Source organism: Haemaphysalis longicornis, unplaced genomic scaffold (assembly GCF_048455015.1).
Source record: "Haemaphysalis longicornis isolate Haplotype H1 unplaced genomic scaffold, Haemaphysalis longicornis Haplotype H1 scaffold_9, whole genome shotgun sequence".
NCBI classification, from domain to species: domain Eukaryota; kingdom Metazoa; phylum Arthropoda; class Arachnida; order Ixodida; family Ixodidae; genus Haemaphysalis; species Haemaphysalis longicornis.
Genome location: NW_027526460.1, coordinates 148,496,331 through 148,517,523, shown reverse-complemented (window position 1 = coordinate 148,517,523; position 21,193 = coordinate 148,496,331). Strand labels below are relative to the sequence as shown.

The 21,193-nt window shown below is 45.5% G+C and overlaps 1 long non-coding RNA gene across 1 annotated transcript; it reads left to right on the top strand.

Annotated features, from left to right (window-relative positions):
* The first annotated feature begins 4,137 nt into the window (after window positions 1-4,137).
* LOC144151848 (uncharacterized) lies at window positions 4,138-10,807 on the top strand. The gene is made up of 3 exons (XR_013318988.1): window positions 4,138-4,553; window positions 6,077-6,345; window positions 9,214-10,807. It is a non-coding gene; the product is annotated as an uncharacterized LOC144151848 (long non-coding RNA).
* The last annotated feature ends 10,386 nt before the right edge of the window (window positions 10,808-21,193 follow it).

The window sequence follows — 21,193 nt, the reverse complement described above, 5'->3', positions numbered from 1 at the left end:
GCGCACGGCATGCATTCGCAGCGTTTTGAAGCCATGGCATGTAGCACCCCTTTGGCGCCGCCAAGAACCACACACTGAAGGGCTGTCTCCCGGATGCACTAAGCATGCGTTACGAACACTCTCACCCTCATCGTATACCACAATGCGCCAGCTCGCTTTCACAAGTGCTCACCTGCGGCGCAACAGGCAACGGCAGCCACGCGCTCCCAGTATCGCGTTTCAATCGCTGAGCACTGTACATGGGAGGGCTGGCCTGAATCTTGAATATGGCGCAGCGGAAACTGCAAGGTGGAACGGAGGACAATAATACTAGGCGGAGACGAAAGAAAGGGTACGCATTTTCAGCAAGTGCCGCGCCTGCGCAGTGAAGTTCGTTCTATGCTCTGTCGGTGATGACATGCTTGCAAGACACGGTCGCCAGCCGTGCCTGTAACTGGCACCACCAAGTTCTTTCATAAAATAAACTTTCATTGATTAGTGAAAAGCATACGGATCCTTGGCCTTCGCATACAGGCAAACGGACACAATTCCGAAACCATCCTCGCTCTCAAAAAGAAGGTCTCTCAAGTCACCCGACTCATTTCCCGTATTGCAAACCGCCATCACGGCATGAAGGAACTCAATCTAGTAAGATTAGTTGAAACTTTTGTTTTAAGCAGGATAACGTATGTCACTCCGTTCTTAGACGTTAAAAAGGACGAAGAACACAAAATCGACGCTCTCATTAGGCGAGCTTACAGCAAGCTATCGGGATACCGCTTACCGCATCGACCGAGTTCTTTCATAAAATAAACTTTCATTGAATTCATAGTAGGATTTAACGCGCCGACGCTTCAAAGGCGATGAGGCGCGCCCTAGGTCTCCGGATTAATTTTGACCAGCTGGGTATCAACGCGTGCCGAAATCTGGGAATCGAACCCGCGACCTCGTGCTCAGGAGCACAACCCGTTAGCCACTTGAGCCACCACGGCGCATTGAAATAAATTTCCGGTAATTCACATGCCGAATCCTCACCTGGGTTCGAGCGCCGCAGGTGCAAATTATCAAGACCAGTCTCTCAAAAATCGAGCAACGCATTGATTATGAGCACAAACGAACTAAAATGAAACCAGTATATGCACACTAAACTTTTTAACACCCTTAAAGGTGCTAAAAGGGTGCACTCAACATTTTGCACCCTTTTTGCACCTTTTAAGGACTAAAACATTGCTCCGGCACCCAATCATGAGGGTGCCACATATTAAGGGGTGTAAATCTTAACATTTTTACACCCTTTAAGGTGCAAGGAGGGTGTACTGAACATTTTGCACCCTTTTCGCACCTTTCAAGCACCCAAATATTGCTCGGGCACCCCACCTCGAGGGTGCCAAAATTCAGGGGTGTAATCAACAGTTTCATAGGGTGCTACGACCGTTAAAGGGGTGCTAAAAAGTATTTCTTCTCGATTGGGGTGTTACCACGGCACCTTATCGTTAGGGTGCCTACAAGAACGGTGTGTGAATGCAAGCATGCAAAATTGCACAAAAACAGGCTGAATGTTTAAACCGCACATTGCACTATTTCACCGCCCGTTGAGAGAATAAATATGAACTCTCCACATAGACCAGGGGAAAGGCTCTAAAATTGCTGTTCATAAATTGAACAAAACGTGCTGAATGTTTAAATTCCACTCTGCACTAATCTACTGCTTCGAGTGTATCACAAGGTTCGTTTCGATGTCTGGGTGCACGGGAAGGAAAGGCTACAAAATGCCTCTTGTAGTCCTATAAATAAAACTTTTACGCGAGGCATCGGTGTCCTCAACGAAATCGAATTTACCTAAGAATTTGTTCCCGTATTATTATGCCCCGGGCAAAAATTCCAACAAGACTTTCTTGTTGGGCTCACAGAACGCCTGTGGGGCCAATACGAAGTTCTGTCGGCACTCTGTCGTTCCAATAGCCTAGTCTTCCAACAGGGAGTTTAACCTTGATGGCGTTTGTGGGGCCAATAAGAAGCTCTGTCGGCACTCTATCGTCCCAACAGCGTAGTCTTCCAACAGGGAGTTTAACCGTGATGGCGTTTACCGGCTCGCCAACACGATAAGTCAACGCCAACAGACGCCTCGTTCGTAATCAGCGGCGCGAGCGCGCCATCAGACAGAACCGACAGACGCCCTGAAGGTGGTTTTTAGGGCCTAAACAGCAGCGTCTATGTCTGGCATAGACGTGTTCTGAATTTTCCCTTCAGTAAGTAACAGTCAGACGGACGATAACATAACTATGTGAAGATATGCTTTGGCTCATACCACGGCAAGCGCAATCGTTTGTGGCTGCAGCCTCGGTTGCTCTTCGTCCACAACAAACTGAATCGGCTGTACAGCTTTCTTCGAGGGCGTGTATGCAGGGGTTCTATCTTCCTTTTTTGCGCAGGCCGACGGGGGCGGTCGTGTAAAATCATTTTCGCTCGTCGCTGCCGTAGGGTTGCCACCTTCCTGGTTTTGGACCGGCCCTACCGGTTTTTTAAACAGCGGGCCGGTTGCCGGTCCATATCTAAAACCAGCCGTCATCAGCCGGTTTTTTGGCTTTTGTGCCGTGATTATGCACGTTTTGGCGTTTTATAAGCGTCAATTCAACAACTAAGACGATAAATACGTGTCGACAAGCATAGGCGTGCGCACAGGGGGCAGGGGGGGCGGCCGCCCCCCTAATCATCTGAAGGGGGCGCCAAATTTGCCCCTTGCCTTGCCGATGTAACACATGAAAGTAAAATTTCTGCTCAGAAATATTTTGTGTGTGTTGCAATTCAATCACATTGAATAAAAATTTTATAACCATCCCTCTTTGCACTGCGTTCGCACCGCAAGGCCTTCAGTGAGAAGAGGTCGGGAGTTGCTCTGGGGGGGGGGGGGGGGGGCGCAGCGGTAAGACTTTGCCCCCCCAAATTGAGAACTCTGCGCACGCCTATGTCGACAAGCTGCGCAAAGACACGCGAGCAGAGAAAATACGCGGGCGAGCGCGCTGCCTCAGATGGAGGGGGACCTAAGGGAAGAACAAAAACACGAAATTCTACCGCCGCGGTCAGCAATTGCGGTTACTTTTCAGTGAAGCACATGCAGAGCGATTAACCAAGCTCTCAATCACTTTCAGTACAAACGTTATGTTGATTTCTCTCTAAGAAAACACTACAATAAATGGCACTGCATGTTAAAAAACATGGCGTCTTTTTTCAACACAATCCCCCCTCCGCCCCCCCCCCCCCCCCACGGAAGGCCCGTTTTTTTTTTCGGGGAAAGTTTGTAACCCTACGCTGCTGTTCTGCCTACCTGCTTGCTGTACCTATTACGTCGCCGCCACCGCAAATCCCCACTTGTTACAAACTCAGAGGTTTTCGCACTGTTAGCAGTCGTTTTACACGATGGGTTTGATGCGCCTGACATGCCAGGAGTGACATCGCTTGTAGTATTAGAGCGACGTTGCTTGTCTGCAAGACGGTGCCGGTCAAACAAGCGTTATCAACGCCATAATTCTAACGGCACATTCCATTTATTTCGTGGCTGCCGTGGCTTGCGCAGAAAAGGTCGGGTTGACTGCGATAGCTTTTCTTGAGTCAAATAATGGAGCTTTGGCTCAATCGCTTGCAGCGCTAGCAATGCGGCCTCGTCTGCAAGTCCGGTGCGTGAGAAACAAGCGTTAGGACAGCCAGAATTTCAAAAATGCAGCATAAACTAGACCATCGTTAAAGGAGGCGATGACTAGACACAAGCAACAATATTCGTTGACAACTTACGTAAGTATAGAGTTGTTTTAGGCGCCTCATACAACGCCCGCCGACATAGCTATTTGTTAACGCGTCTGTTTACTGTTTTGTAGGTCAATGGTTCGATTCCTCGTCGAACGTGTTTTTTTTTTTTTTTTTACGTGAGGGTTTCATTAGCTCCTTTTTTAACGACCAGGGTAAGCACCTGTTCCTTGCTTTCTATCACGCCGACATTTACCGCCCTCTTCCTAAACCCAAAGTAGCTCGTTTTCTCGCACGTTCTCTCTTGAGAAGCCCGCCGTGAAAACAAAACCAAAACAAACGTCAAACCTCTTTACAATATCAGTATATATGTCAAGTACTTTATGTGTATTCACTTTTTGTGTTTAGAAACCTTAAATTTAAGTTATAAACACATTTCAGACTTTGAAAGCAGAAAGATAATTACCAACATTACAGTAGTAACACAATTTTCGTCAAACGTAGAGGTGCTGCATTTGAAGTCTGGCAACTATCTCTCACTTTTGTGTGTGTTTTTTCATGGCGTTTTGCGCCGAGTGGTTGGTGGCGTGATTTAATCTGTTTTATCTATTTCAAGCTTAAATCATAGTTATAGAAGCTTTATGGGTGATGTCTACCCTTCTAACCTACGCGTGTGTTGAACATGGGGACCTCGGAAGAACGATCATCGCCGGATAAAATACTGCGCGTCAAAAGTGGATGACATTGCATCAGAACAAAGCGTGTTCGTGTGTCCGCGAGATGAAGACGACAGTGAAGGAGAATTTTACGTTGGAAACATCGTTTTTGCTCGGGTAAGTACGCATTTTTTATTATTCTGTATTTGGTTGGAACGAGTTCTGGTGTTTATGGGTCAGTAATTCGCTAAACCCCCATCTCGTTTGCTCTGAGAGCCTACGTGAGTTAGTATACTTGTTTGGCGCCCAGTCCACCGTTTCCGCAGAAGTCAGCATCAATTTACGCTGAAGCTAGACCTTGGCTACGATGCTCGCGCTATTGTACACGGCTGCTAATAATTTCACATCACGCAAGGCTCTTTAACACCGGGGCGTTTGTTTATGTGTCTCTCAAACAGTGCCTTTGCGGTTGCAGATCGCAGTCGCAATTTCGCGTGAGTGGCACAACGCTGTGATTAGTCCTCCCTCGTGAATACCCGCGGTATACCAAGAAATAACATGAACAGGAGGTTCCCTGGAAGTGCATGTGAAAACGCGTACACGCGATTCCATGGCTGGCGTCTCTCCCCCCCCCCCCCCCCCCCCCTTTCACGAATTCCGTGCAGTGCGCTTCGCAGCTATTGCGCTCGCGAGACCGGCGACCGTACGCCTCGCGGTCTTCGGGCCGCGATATGTGTGCTGTTCTCGTGAAGCTCGACAACAGCGAAATTGCCGTACTCGCTCGCCAACGCGCCCCGACAGCGTACGCGTCGACCGGGTGCTGACGGAGTTGTGCTGGAAGAAAAGCAGGCAAGAGATGAGGGCGCACGAGGTGTAGTTAAACATGAGAATTTACAAAGTGCAAGGTGGAGAAAATAGTATGCAAGGGCCGGAAACGGTGAGAGAGTTCGGGCCGCGCGCCAGCGAGCGAGTGCGGTAATTTACGTTGCCGAGTTTCACGAGTCCGGCACGAATATGACGACGCCCGTCTGAGAGTTCATAGAGGTATAGAATTCACATACGTGCAAATTGAAGGTGAAATGCGCGCATGTGGCCTCGCAGGGAGTTAGCATAGTCTCGGGGTAGTGGGGGAGATTTCACAACGCCTACGAGGCGCCTGCCGATTCTGTCAGAGTAGCTCTCGGGAAGTCTGGGGCTTGATATCAGAGGCATATGTATTGTTTAAATTAGTGCAGAAAATTGAGCCAATTCGCAAGTTCTCATTTTCGCAAAACCGCAGGCCATACAGAGACTAACAAGAAAGCTGTAGGCACTCACTCAACTCGATTTATATTGGAGAATTGAACGTGCAGATACAAGTCAGACATTGAAATGGAGGAGCCTCAACTATCACACACCAGTTCCGATTGAAAGCAAGGGATACAGATGAGCTGCTAGCATGCGTTCCATGCAAATTAGCTCAGTAGCTAGCTTTGCATATATCATGCATACCCCACTCACAGTACCTGCGGGTCTAATAAATACATTCTTACTGTAACCTAAATTTCACTTGGGGTGTTCCGGGAATGTTCTTATTAGTGCCTTGGAGGTTACTGTCTTTAAACGATTAAAAATATACTTGATGTAAGCATTCGTGCTTTGTGTGTGCTCTTCTTGTATTTCAACAAGTGTCAGCACACTCACAGATTATGCACCTGCAGGTGCTGCTGCTGGCTGTCCTGGGTCAGCTGCGTTCCAGTCCAGTTTCAAAGGCTTTGCCAGGCCTCCCTTGGCCAACCGACACTGCACCTGCTGTACCCAAGTACTGCCTGGCCTTTCGTTGGTGCTCCGTACGCTTTGCCGCCAGGAATGGTCATTCATCCATCATCTGGCCGCTTGGACCACCCGTTCAGAAGTCAGCGCATTTGCTCGACACATCGGTCCAGGCACTGCTGCCATATCGGTGCACCCACCGATTATGTATTTTCAGGTTAGTCATTGCATGTTGTGGAACTTGCCATGATGTATACCTGTTAGCAGTGCTGTGGCCTCTGATTATTTGAAACATTTTCATGAAGCAGTGCTGTGCGTATGGAGCGTGTCATTGCTTAGCAGAGATATTGAAGAGAATCTGGGGCTGACGACTAAAGGGCAAGAAGAGAAATTGAACTGACTTTGAAGCAAGTATTTGTATGTAATCAAGCCAAGCAAACATTTAGGATCTTTCGATATGGTTTTAAACTTGCAATACAAACAGATCATACTGGTAATAATCATACTATACCGAAAAGTACATCCCGCAGTCTGTAGAATTCTGACAGCGCTTTTTTCGCAGTCTCTCATGACAGGCACTAATCTCAATGGTTGGAAGATAGTCGAGGTAGCACCAGTCTTTAAATCAGGAGACGGTACTTCACCATTAAATTTCCCTAACAAGCACCATATGCAAGGTCAGGAAACATTTCATCCACTCTCAGGTCGCTAATTATTTATAAAATCACAATATCACATTCGAGTACACCACGGTTTTCACAAGGGTTACTTGAGAAACACAACTTTCAGGATTTGTTCACGATCTACATTGATCCATTGACACAGGCTTACAAACTGCGGTAGTTTTTCTCGATTTTTCTAAAGCATTCAATCGCATTGCACACCACAGACTACTTCTCAAACTTCACCCTAATGTCCTCACTTGAGCAAAAGATTTTCATTCTTCTCAAATGCAGTTTACTTCTAATAACTATATACTTCTTTTGCTCGTGCCACTTTGTTGTCCCCCCAGGCAGGTTGCTTGGTCTATCTTCCATGTTGCATATCCTCCCATGTAGGTCTATTTGCAGATGATGTAATTTATCACACAATTTCTTTCAACTACTACCGTCAATGCTTTCAATCTGATCTTAACACAATTAACTCCTGGTGCTGCAAATGGCTAATGTCGCTTATCTCTAAAACAAAGTGCATGACTTTAACGGTGGCAAGTCCCGGATTGTAAATACTTACTTCATTAACAACAGCCTGATTACCTCTTGAGACAAAGGTGTTTTGGTAGACCGGTAGGGGAGGGGGGATTGCATGGTGGATTTCAAAAGGTACATCGATTGGGAAAATAAGACGTGTGATTAATATTTTCATTTGCACTCCAAAACTCGCTTTATTTCATATGTTTAACCCACTGCCGTGGCAAGGGTGGTGTGCTGTGGAGGCGAATGTCGGTTAGATACCGCTTGGTGTAGCCGCTTTTCAGATGGAGGCAACACGTAAAGACGCCCGTGTTTGGAGATTTCGATGCGCACAAAAATACCCAGATGGTCAAAATTAATGCGAAGCCTTCCCCTACAGTGCTCCCCATATCCCAAGTGTAGCTTTGGCGTGTTAAACCACCGGTTTTTTTTTCATGTTTTTGGTATAGTACCAGCTGCTGTAGCAGGTGCAACTTAAAGGTAAAATTATACATAATGTTTCCAAGAGCTAAATATAAAGGCCATATTGAAGTGCGTTTATGGGTCTATCTCATAGCAGTAGTGAAAGGTTATATACTCTGGTGCAGGTTAAGAACGCCAATGGCTCATGTGGTGTAGTCCAGTGTTTGACGGAATGCCGTGTAGGCAGGTAAAAGCATTATTGCAGTGATGAAACGTAGGTCACTGACCAAGTCAAGAAAGCCATTTAACGGTTTGTTGCTTGTTCACGGTGAGCATGTGTCGTGGAAAACGAAGCTATATATTGGGCATTACGCGGCGCAATGAGTTTGCATAGATATGGTGCAGATTGCCATCCATTATGTTGATAATGTTGGGCGTCGTCTGAACAATGAGGGACTCGAGCAGTAATCGAGAAGATAGATTGCACTCAGTTGTCAGTAATTTTGTCTTGTTCCAGTCGACCACGTGTGCCGTCCTCTCACGGTGCTCTGCCAGTGGACTTGTTTTTGCAGGGCCCTTGTTCACTTCGTTCCAGTGCTGCATTAATCTTCTGTGCAGATTGCCCGTTTCGCCAATGTACACTGATTTGCATTCAGCGCATGGAATCTAATAAACAATACCCGGAAGCTTGGAGCGTGAGAGGGGGTCTCTCACGCTGACAATGTCAGAACGCAGCTTGTAGTGGGCACATGCACAATGTATGCACTGCGTGTCTTGAAAATGTGTGCGAGAGTTTCACCGATGTGTGGAACGTAGGTAATTGCTGCACGTTTTGATGCAGTCGTTGTCCTGAATATAATGCCTAAAGCATTATATTCAGAAAGAAGCGAAGAGGGCGACTAGCAAGAATCCACATTGACATTAGCAGGCAGAAGCGTCCACAAGGCCTGTGTCAAAACGTGCTGCAATTCTCGTCCTACACATCAATCAAACTTTCGCACGCATTTTCAAGAAACACATTGTGCACATCGTGCAGGTGCCCACTAGCAAGCTATGTTCTGACATTGTCAGCGTGAAAGACCCCCTCTCACGCTTCAAGCTTCCAGGTGTTGTTTATGTTTTGAACAAAAAAAGTGCCATTTAAACGTGACACCTCCTTCCTTGCCGATTTCTGATGCCTGATTGTTCAGTTTGTGGGGATACGTTTAGCAGATTGCTCACATGTCTAACCTGTATTTGTGCTTGAGCAGTCAAACGCTGATGTTAGCAGTGAAGTAGGTGAAAATTGTAGTTTGATTGTAGTTGTGTGCAGATTACCTACATTGTGTTAATTCGTAGAAAAGCAAAATTGAGGTAACCCTGCTAACTGTTCCGCATTGCAGCATTTTATTATGCGAACGTTAAGGAGTTCAGCTGCTTGTTAAAGGTGAAATAAACAGTGGTACAAAAAGAAGAGCATCTACTAAACAGAAATATCTTCACAATCGCAGGATGCCAACGGTCCGCCTACCAACTTGTGTCCTGCATCGCTTCTGCTGGCTGGAGCGGTTCATGGAGCATTTTCCAGCTTCTCAAAGTTTGTGGTCAAGCGCTCCTCCAAGTGAAAGATGCCGCAGAGGGATCTTTTGTTTTAATGCCACAATTTCACGTGCTCAGCAGCAAATTTACTCGTAAGGCTTTTTAAATATTCATCACCCAAGAGGGCATGTTACCTTCGTCTTCGGTGGAATGTGTCTGCACTCAGGTTATTTGTGACAGAAACAAGTGGACCACGTCATGAGAGTCATTGAGGCCTTGTTGATTGTGCATGCTTCTGAAATGACATTTTCATTAAGCTGAATACTTTCCACATATTACGATTTGTGAACAAATTATGGTAAAAGTCATGATTAGTTGTACTACACTGCAGGAAGGAAATGCCAACATACGTTTTAAGCACCTCTGATATTTCAGATCGTTGGCTGGTGAGCAATAAACAAAACTGAAATTTTTTTAAAGTAAAATCAAATATTCGTTGTCACCAGTGCATGACCATAGTAAAAGCTATCTAGTCACCAAATTTAGAATTAGACACGAAATGCCAAGAAAAATAGGGAAATAAACTAGACAGCTGGCTACAATAAACCAATTCGTAAAATTCCTCAATGTCTATCAAGTGATGATTCAGGCGGGTTAGTTAAGATGTCAGTGGGTTTACACACCCAACTTGCAGGGAAGCACATGAGCTCCCAATATTAACATGTTTTTAGTGAAGACCGTCTTCCTTCATTAAGCTGCTTTGCACATTGATGCCAGTCTGATAAATGTCCTTAATTTTTGTTATGATCAATCTTTGTATGGGAACCATATATTTTTATATGATGTCGCTGTGTATTTCTGAAACTGTATCTAGTCACTAATTCCAATTTGTCGTGGTCAGGTTTTTTCAACTAATTCGTAGCTTTTTTAACAATTATGGTATATTTTGTGTGCCTAAAGGAATGCCTCATTGCATGTTTAGCCTATGTAGTGTTGAAAGCGGACATTTTGCTTCAAAGTGGAATGTCGGGCTAACAACAAGGTACTTCGCGTGCTGCTCACTTTCATTCATGCCATTATTTTTTATATTATCATTTAAAATTAAAAGCCAACCAATTTGCTGTCGTTTTAATTTTGTCACCTACTTTATACTTTCTTTTTTTTTTTTTCAACTTTGTGTAAGGATTGACTATCCATATTTTTATGATACCAAGGCGTTGGACTGGGCTAGCTGGTACATGTTTGAATGGATGAAAAACCATAGGAAAACCCAGGACACAGAAGAGAACGACGGGACAAACTTGTGCCGTCATTCTGTTTTAACTGTTTCCTGTGTTTACCACTGGTTTTTTATGCATTCAAACATTTTTTATGAGTTTGTTGAACAGTGATTAGTTTAGGTGTGTTCAAACAATTGTTGGCTGCGAAGGCTCCCTGTAGCATTTGTATAAGTGCTCTCTGCTTTTTTTTTTTTTTGAGCCAATACCCCACCACCAGTCTTCATGAGGTGGTCTTTTGTAGAAATAAGTTGAAATAAATATTTGTTTGCATTGCTTTACATGTTTTGAAAGAATTTCTTGTTCATTCTTGTTTCATTCAACCCCGTTTCAGAATCCTGCTTAAGGCATTTCCTCTGTTATTTTTTTTCAGAACCAGGAAGGGTGCTCATCCTCGGTTCTTGCTGAAGCAGCAGTATCCATACTTCACACGTGAGCTCTGAACACACAGTAATTATGGTATGAAACATTCTACCAGTATAAGCTTGCTTTGTAGACGTCATTGTAGATGTCAAAGCTCTTGACAGTGTAGTCCAATGTCTGGTGTAACGGGCAATGTCTACAACTTGTAAAAATTAATTTTGTGGCTATAATGTTTGTGATTATTTTAAAATGCACGTCAACTACTATTTAGAATCGCTGTCTAAATTGGCAGCCATTTTCCTGGTGGATACAGAAAGTGAAAAAGCGCATGTGTAGAGATTTCAGTGCACCTTAAATGTCCCAAATTTGCTAAAGCTAATCCAAAGCCCTCCTTGTGGTGCACTTCATATCCCATGTACAGTTTTGCGTAAAACAGCTAAAAATTTATGATCAATTTAAACTTATTTTAATGTTTTTAAATGCAAATATTCTCAGTTTAAGCTGCCATATTTAGAGTAAAATATTTTGTAACAATTATATAGCTACCAAAGGTTTACAGAAAAGCTTTTTGCTTTTGGTTGTGCACCTTCTTATCAAAAGAAAAATGTTGTTAAGAAAGGCAGAAGAAACCCAACTATGGAAATAGCAAACCCTAAAGCTGCGGATAGAATGAATGTTTTGTAGAGAATCTTTTGCTGATTTCAGTTCTAGTCAACTCTAAAAAAGTCTATCGACGTAGAATGCTTACCGTGAGGCACCTCGTAATACTAGCCAAAACTAATGGGCCCTGGCTGTTGGCTTTTCATTTGCAACAGTGACAAATGACCCCACATCCACCGGCAGGGACATAATGCAAGGCACCATGTACAAGCTAGCCTCATGATAAAATAATGTTTTCTGAACAATGGCATTACATTTCAACCATGGGCTTCACCAGGGAACTTGTATGCATTGTTCTGTGATGTTTGCAGTTCTTGTTATTGCTATGTGGGGTCATCTAGTCTAAAGGTATGTTTATAAAACTCCAAATACCACCAAACCTTGCAAGTGCTGTACCATATGAATATTTTTCCATAAAGCAAAAAGAATAATGCAAACGAAAATAAATGGCTTGGGTACCCAACTTTTATAAGTAGATTATGAGCCGCAGTACGGAGGGAACTATATTATGAGCCGCATTACGGAGGAAACTATACATTTTGCATTTGGTCTTCCTTGATATTGAACCTTCCTGCTCAGCTCAAGAATAAGGCACTAAACATTGCAGGTAGCTACCTTGATTGGAAGTTTGATGCAATACTAAGAAGCCAAGGGTATTAAGGTTCAAGGAAGTTTTGTGTGGTTGAAGTGTTGCACACCTAATTGCTTTCACTGCACAGCATGGTTAGGCTCTGCAGTGAATCTCGAAGGATGTGTACTGCAGTTCGGCAAAGTGAACATATAATTGGTTTTTTACGAAGTTTTGGGTAATCAACTACCTCTAAAGTTATAACTGTACTGAGATGTGGCTCCTGACTTTTTAAATTGATGTTTTAACAATCGGTGACACAAGTTCAAGGAAATTATCAGCTGATGTTGAGCTTCAATGGAATGTCTCACAGAACCGAGCTTGGAAAGCACGAATGTTTCATACCATAATCGTGTGTGATATTGTGCAATATGTGGTCTCACACGTGCTGCACCTGTGAACCGAGGATGACGCACCCGTTTTGTACCCCTTTAGGTGGGTGCTTTTGCAGAAGATGCTCCTACAGATTGGGGTGCTAAGTAGCACCCTAGGATACTTTTAGGCGGAAAAGGGTGTTTATAAGGCACCTGTCTTCTGGGGTGCTTCACAGAGGGTGCTCCTGCGGCGACAAAATCCAAGCACCCTAAAGGGCGTAAAATATTCAGTTTTTAGGGTGCTCCTGCGGCGACAAGCTGAAGCACCCTTTTGGGCGTAAAAATTTTTAGTGTGTGGCGTCTAATTACACGAATTGTCAGACTACTTTCGATATTCCCGTGGTTATGTTTCCGCCGCACGCTTTCCTGGTCAAACGACAGAACACGTCACGCAGCCAAGTTACAAATAAACCTAAAAGTAGGTCCGGATGTCCTACCATAGAACAGTCACGGAGGAATTCTCGGCGTGGCGCTTGATTCACGCGACGTAGCCGATGGCAGAATCGCTAAAAAAAATGAAATCTTTGACATAATAAAACACCTAACCAAGCGAAGAGCAGGAATGAGAGAAGAAGAAACGATAAGACTCACTCAGCCACTGATCACGATCCGATGAGACAAAGCCTACCTTGCCACAGGCTTACCCGCACCGATGAAAATCCAATAAACCCCATCAAGAGAACAGCATATAAGGGACTCGGGAGCCCTGAATTTCATAACTTTTACCGTGAAGTGAACTGAAAACCGGTGGACCACCAGGTTGACAGAATGGATGCCCGGAGATGAGTCTGAAGATAGGGAAGGCCACCGACTAGAAGGGGGAATGAAAGAAGGGAATTCGAAGGCAAAGATTGGATTTGGGCAGGGCGTCCTGCACTGAGCTTAAATAGTCTGCTGCTGCTATTTTTGTTGTTCTTGATGATGATAATGATTTTGTCGTCGTCTTTGTCGTCGTTGTTGTTGTTGATGATGACGATGATGATTAAAAGGTCCTATGGAATCTTTAAAACGCTTTTGAAGAAATATGAGAAACCACTCTCCCAGACCAAGGTAGCAGCTGGAAAACAAAATCGGGATGGGCCATGGTATCGAAGAGGGGCACCCCCCACCCCCCCTCTCCGTGAAAGGACGTCTGGATGCCATAATTGGCAGGTTACCGATTCAGTCACTCAGCACAAAAACTCATCAGTACTAACAACTTCGTATCCCAGCCTGCACTAGGACAGGCGAGGTGGCGGGATCGAGTTCATTCGAGGAAACTTTCAAAATCACAAGAACACCGTATGCACCGAATGCACCGAAATTGCGAAAGTACGAGGCAGCGATTGTCGTACTTGACTGACTTGCTCTGGCAATGTTTGTGACTACATGACCCTCCTACATACTCGAACGGATAAGCGGAAGTTGGAGCCATCCACTTGGCAATCCGACCAGCGGAAGTGTAGAATAGAATCGGAAACATAATTACAGATGCTCAGAGAGCTAAATACTGTCGACTAAAGGCACAGTACCTAAACGCTTCGGTAAGATAATCCCATCCCGAATGAAGAAAGTTAACAGCGTCACCTAGACACATGGACACAAGAATCTGAAAGAGATCGAGGGACCGACGAAGAGTCAGGTGAACTCACAGTTCCTTGCGACCGCAACTATACCGCTCTCCTCTCCCCGAAAAACGATCAGCACGTCTCTTCATCCTATGCCTAAGAACACGATCCTTCTCCGTGCTACAATGGAGTATCAATGCTGCAGAATCGCAAACTCTGTAGACGATAAAACAGCACAAGTATCAACAAATCTATGTTGGCAAAAATATTCGGTGGGAGTATGAGAGAATAACTTAAAGGGACAGACAACCGATTTTTGTCGCGTATATGTTCTCTAGCTCATATGAAAGCCAGTGTTTTATTAGCCCGGTAACCACAAGCCATTTTTAAACAAACTGGCGGAAATAATTTTAATTTGGCAGCAAACTTCTTGAAATCGGAAGGGTGGCGGTTCGTAGTGTCGAAACTTCACACTACCATATGCGTCCCTGTCACGTGACCTCCAAACCTAGCAGCTGCTGTAACCGCTGAAACGTTTATTTACGTATTGAAAACATTTTAATACAAGTATTTGTACAAGCTTAAATAGTATATGTATTTCTAAACATTACTTTGTGAAAATTCTAAAGACACGCCGCCCGCCGCCGCTAGGTTGCTCTCAGTGTGTCTAACTGAGCCACCATGCCCAGAATCAACGGCAGCGTTCAGTAAACAGACCCAGCGAAGGAGCTGTGACGATTCTGTCTGAGTCAGGGGCGTTTGTTATGCCAAAATATTTGATTTCAGTCTCCAAATATGCCAACGGTAGCCTAAAAAAAAAAAAACGTCCGTCGCGCCCAGGGAGAATCGAACTTCCCGCCTCCACAACGTGAAGCCAGATTCTACCTATCGTTTATCCCAACAGATGGCGCATTCGTGCAAAATAGATCCTTGCATTTAAAAAATACATAAAGAAACAGGAAAGCCTTAGATTCAAACTTTTTTAGCTGGGAACAAGTTTTTAAATATCGTTTTTTATTTCGCATACAGACAAAAGTATGTTGCCGAGCTACTCTATGTCATGGTTGCCAGCATTAGTTTTGGGAGGGACACATACGGCTCGTAGATCAAACAATTCGATTTAAAAAGTTCTAGAGCGTTATCAGCAAAACCGTTTCTCGTCAAGGTGCTTTAAGTGATGCCCTTTCATTTGGGATAGAGAATATATACTCGACAAAAATCGGTTGTCTGTCCCTTTAAAGCTGTGCTAAATTCGGAAAAACGTCTACCCTCTTCGGCGCAACCTAGCCATGTACAAGGGTATGTAATGGGATCAGAGCTCAGACATTACACATTACACTTCTGTATAGACCACCACCAACTGGTCATAGAGACAGGGGAGGGAGCTTTGACCTGCTCGTTACCTCACCATCAGCGTGAGCTGACGAGAGTGAAAGGGAAGGAACTTCTTGATTTGACTGATTGCTCCCCCCCCCCCTCAAAGCCTCATCGCATCGCATCGCGGGGATAAACGCGCCGCGGCGCTGGCGTGGCGTAGTGGAGGGGGCTCCGGATCAATTTTGACCACGTAGTAATCTTTAACGTGCGCCGAAATCTCGAGCACACGGGCGATTTCGTTTTTCGCCTCCATCGGAAAAGCGGTCGCCGCGGCCTGGAATCGAACAGGAGCCCTGTACTTCATGTTCCACCCCCGAACTCCCTACCCTCTGTTTACCCTCTTTTCCTAAACCCAAACTATTTCTTCCTCGACAAAGATTTTCACTCTAGGCTGTTTCTCTCTCCCTCCCTCTCACTCTCCCTCCCTCAGCAAAAAAAGCAAAAACGTTCTTGCCGCCGGAGACATTTGATAAGAAACATTTTGAAACAATGTTGCCTTCTCGCCCAAACTGACGAACACCACGCAGCCCCGTACCTTGACGCTCCCATCTTAAGCCAGGCTGGGGATGAGGGCCTCTTTCTCTCCTGGGCCACGGGGATTAAAAACCCTTGCTGCTAGTCTTTCTTTCTTCGTTGACAATCAGTGGTAGTGAAGCATAGATCGTAAATGCAGCAACTCCGTTCTAAAACGCTCCCTGTGCATTAAGTAACACTGTCGTGTCGTTCATATTACAAGCAAACGCAGCTGGCATTTGCAACTTTTTTTTCCGTCTGTAATGAACCAAGCAGCCAGCAACAAAGTCTTATTAAGTGGTCCCACCTAGTGGCATGCATTCGGCGCATATAAGAGCATTCGACAAATCACCGTTATGCGAGGCCGGCTTACATTCGATCGCTTCGAGGGAACTTACAGATGCATTTAAAGCTCCATAGCTCCCATCAGTGCTTCCCAGCTTCCAGGCCTTCACCCAGAAAGATAAATCGTGGCGATATAGGCTGATTGCGTGCTTCCCGTTGGTATCTGCTTAAGACCAAAGCAGTGATCTTAGACAGTGACCCACGAAAAGTGCGGAATGCGACAACTCGCGTGACGTTTAACTTTTTGGGTGCATGCATGGAAGCCTGTCGGCCGTGTACTTATATAGCACGCCCCGAACTCTTTGAAACAGTCTTGGGTGTAACACGTCTACAACGCCAATAACTGCTAGGCGATGAGTAAAATAAGTCGCTTTTTTCGTGTTACAAGGTGGCTCAAACTCCTCCGGGTTGCTCCTCCTCCTCTCACCCTTCTTTTGTTTTTATTCATGTGGCATCGCAGGCTCGGCAGATTCAAGTTAGTGCACTGTCGTTGCGTACGCTCCTGGGCCGTCACCCCCGCCGCCTGGGAGCGAATGAATCGGTTTCCCACGTCAAAGCACGGTCGGTCGTCCGACAGCTGGCACTGCCGCTTGCGCAACATCCCGAACGGTGTACCACAGAGGCGTGTGCGCACAAATGAGCAGCAGCCGGCTAGCCAGCTCGGCTCTGGCTCCTTTCCGTGTTCCCGGTGTGAACTGATGGCGGCTCACACGAAACCGGAAGAAAAAAAAAACAGGTTACAGCTAACGAAAAATACTAACTCTTGTAGCATTACCTGCACTAATGCTGTTAATGAACTTCCACTTCAATTGTCATGGAGAGAGAGAGAGAGAAGAGGAGACACATTTTTTGAAAGACAGAACGGGTGGGGGGGGCGAGGGGGCCGGAGGGACGGGCGCGAGGAAGGAAGAGACGGTTGTGTTCAGATGCCTCGGTCCAAGAGACAGAGATCTTTAATGAAGACTGGAAATGTTAGCCGTGCTAAAATGTCTAGCTTGCTACGCCAAACCAATGTGGTGACAGTGATAACGTTGATGGAGAGGATGTTAAAGACGTTAATGCGCTCGAATGTGTCCAATCATTTACACAGTCAGTTCAAGACCCGTGTGTTTCAAATACACAATATAGGCTTCTGCTGGCGGCTTCGTGAGTGAAGTTCATCAGGTCGCGTTGTGCCTCTTGCCATCTAGGCGAAGTCAGTTACCTCTCCAGTGTACTGTTTCCTAATTTCCGAGTGTTCTGCACAGATTCCACGCGCACGAGGACAGAAACAGATGCGCGTGAAGCTGCGCATCTTTACCAACGTGCGTTTGGGCCCTTCTGACTGTACCTACCCCCCTTCCCCCCGTCCCCTCTGCCTTTAGTTCCCGTAATACGTGCAGTGTGCATAGCACTTGTCTGTAACAGCGGTTTCAACTACAACAGGTTGCATCTGAAACTGCTGGCGCCAACTCTTCGAACAAATGTTGGGGCTGAAGTTGTCGGCCAAGTCTTAAGGATGATGGACTAGTTCAATCTAAATCACTTTGCCAAGGGCGCACAAGGCTGGAAGGGCGGGAAACTGTGGTATATGAGCAAGTTACCTGCCCTGTGTTCAGTTCAGCTGAAGTTACGCACTGCACTGACTGGGACAATGATAGTTTTAACAGTACGGGGGATATAGCTTCAAGGGGTTCTCCCATTTTCGCGTTGTTTTTACTTTGTATAAAGTAAACCAAAATGCTGGTGACGAGAAACCCTGAATTCGTCATATTTTGGTGCGACTAATTTGATTTTGTTACACGTAACACTGTGATACGGTTTTCATATCATTATGTTATATTGAGATACCTTTCAGAAACAGGAACATGAGACACTTCGTTGCTATAAATATTCTGACATTTCTGCACAAGGGCTAATTCCCTCACAGCTTCTCTCGGAGCCTCCGAAGTTCCTGAAATAATTTGGTCACAACAATTGTTCTTTAGCTATTCTGGTAGTATTCCGATAAATTGCGCGTTAAAATAAATAAATGAAGTGACTATAAGAGGTCGATTGACAACTTTGTTCGGGGAGAAGATACAGCCTACAAAGTTTAGAAAGTCGGCCAGTTGCCTTTTTTTCCCTGTTGGTCTTATTTACTGAAAGCCTTAAACAATGCGCCCGAGCACAAACCGATTGCTTTTAACTGTATTGTTGCAAGTTGGAATGGGCCTTGGCGCTATGCACCGTGCCCGGCTGTATTTAGAACATGAAAACACAAAACAAAAGCGTTTCATAACGCCGCTGGTGGTCACAGATGACGGGCATCCATTAAACTCCTCTCATCACCATCGACCATGACGCATACCATGATCGTTGATGCGTACTGCTAACGCATAAGCACACGCATTGTTTCAGATACATATCAATGCCCATGAATGGGGATGCTGAAAAAGTTGACGACTACAATACATTCTAAAGCGAAATTTGTACCTAGCGCGTAGTGCAGTCTTCTCTCTCACGGTGAATAGCTGCTGTTGAATGTTGTAATATTTGAATGTTGTTTGATGTTGTAAGTCATGTTTCAATGTCCTGCGCAAATGCTAGCAATGGCAAGCATCCGGAAGTGAACGCCAGAGCTCTTCGATGTAGGCAGTTGCGAAACTTCGCCTCAAAAAACGGCCCGCACCTGGACACCCCTGCTTTGGATCATCCGTACGGTGGCGCCAGCGCGGCCACCGCACGCAATATAAAAAAAAACACACACACACAGTAAGTATGCAAACTGTCAATTTAACGTTAAACTTTATTTTAAAGGTGCACAATTTTCTTTTATTTTGGTACTTTCCTAAGTTATTTATTGTTTATGTAAGTGCGGGTTTGTGCAGCGATAGTTTCTGCGTCAACTGCCTCGACCGATTGGCGCTTTTGCGGGCACTGCAGCGCAAAATAGGTCCGACGTGAAATACCAAATTTGCAGTTCTCGCTCGGCCTACATCACACTGTAGGCCTAAACTAATCCAGTAGCTGATCATCATCATCATCATCATCACCAGCCTATCTACGCCCACTGCAGGGCAAAGGCCTCTCCCATTATTCTCCAATTACCTCGGTCCTGTACCAACTGTGACCAATTTATCCCCGCAAACTTCTTGATCTCATCTGCCCATCTAACTTTCTGCCGCCCCCTGCAACGCTTGCCTTCTCTAGGGATCCACTCTGTTACCCTTAATGACCAGCGGTTATCTTGCCTTCACATTACATGCCCTGCCCATGTCCATTTCTTCTTCTTAATTTCTACTAATATGTCTTTAACACCAGTTTGCTCTCTGACCCACTCCGCTCTCTTCTTGTCCCTTAATGTTACACCTATCATTTTCCGCTCCATTGCCCGCTGAGTCGTTCTCAATTTAAGTTGAACCCTCTTAGTGAGCCTCCAAGTTTCTGCCCCGTAGGTGAGTACCGGTAAGATGCAGCTGTCATACACTTTCTTCTTCAGCGACAATGGTAGGCTGCTATTCATTATCTGGGAATGTCTGCCATATGCACCCCACCCCATTCGGATCCTTCTAATTATCTATGCCTCATGGTTGGAATCTGGGTAGCTGATCAAGTGGCTCTAAATAATCCTTTCAAGCTTGCGTAAAGCCGTCGAAGCGAATTTCTAACTCTTATTTTGCCGCCGGAAGACCGCAGATGACGCGCAGTAGACGACAATGCGCAGGCGACAACACATCTCGCTGAACAAACTGTCACACTTTTTACGGCTCTTGGTGCGAATACATATAAAACACTTGCATAGTTTCCCGCGTTGGGCTTCTTGGCCCAACAAATTTACGTAAGCATCCAAATACCATTTTTCGCCAAGGTCGTCGAGCGGAGAACCTTGTTGTATAATTTAGTTTGTCACCAATAGATGTCGCCACTCTACTGAAAAATCCAAAGCAGTGGACCAGTCATAGGGCCACTTTGTGATGCATGGGGCCTATGGGGAGTTTCGCAACAACTCGCCACTCCTCATTTCGCATCGTCGAGTGCACAACCGCAGACGCTGCTATGGCGTTATCTCGCAGTGCGTCGCCAACGCCAAGCATGTCTCACTGCCTCCCGCTCACACTCCCGCTATACGTCCCCGCCGACGAGCGTCTCGCGCCAGCTCGGAGGGCCACCCTCCCCTGACACTTTCACCACACTTCCCTCCTCCGTTTTCTTTCTGTCTTCGGCTCTTCCTTTATTTGCTCGGTAACACCGACAATGCCGCCGTCGAACTACAGCAACGGACACCAAAGTGCTGCGCACTAAAAGGCCATGAAATATGTGTGCGCCGTATGGAACGTTCACGTTTTACCAACTCTTGTTTTCAAAGTTGATGAGCTTCTGCAACTCAAATCAACTGTGGATGTTCTTCAAACATCAGTCCACTCCGTTCACGAAACAGTTAACTCTGTTTCGGGAAAGTACGATGAAGTCATAGCTACTGCTGCTACGCAACAGGCCACTATTGGTCAACTGCAAAGTGAGGCTCATGCCTTGAAAGCCACTGTATCAGATCAAGCGGAAGAACTGCCGAGCCTGCCCAAAGAGTTAAATAACGTTGAACAATATAGCAGGAGGCAGAACTTGGAAATCCACGGTCTGCCGCAACAGAAAGGGGAAAAGCTTTTGCCTATCATGTCTGATATGGCCCAAAAGCTGGAGTTAGACTTCATTGAGTGTGACATCGATGTGACATCGCCTTCCTGCTAACCAAGATCGTCCGCCAGTTCTGCTGGTTAGATTTGTCTCCGTTACACTGAAAGAAATGTGGTGGAACTGTAGAGGCTCTTTGAGGGCACTTGCTGAACAGGGCACGATTCCTCAGCTGTACTTCGCTGATAACTTGACCAACTACAACAGAGAAATGTACT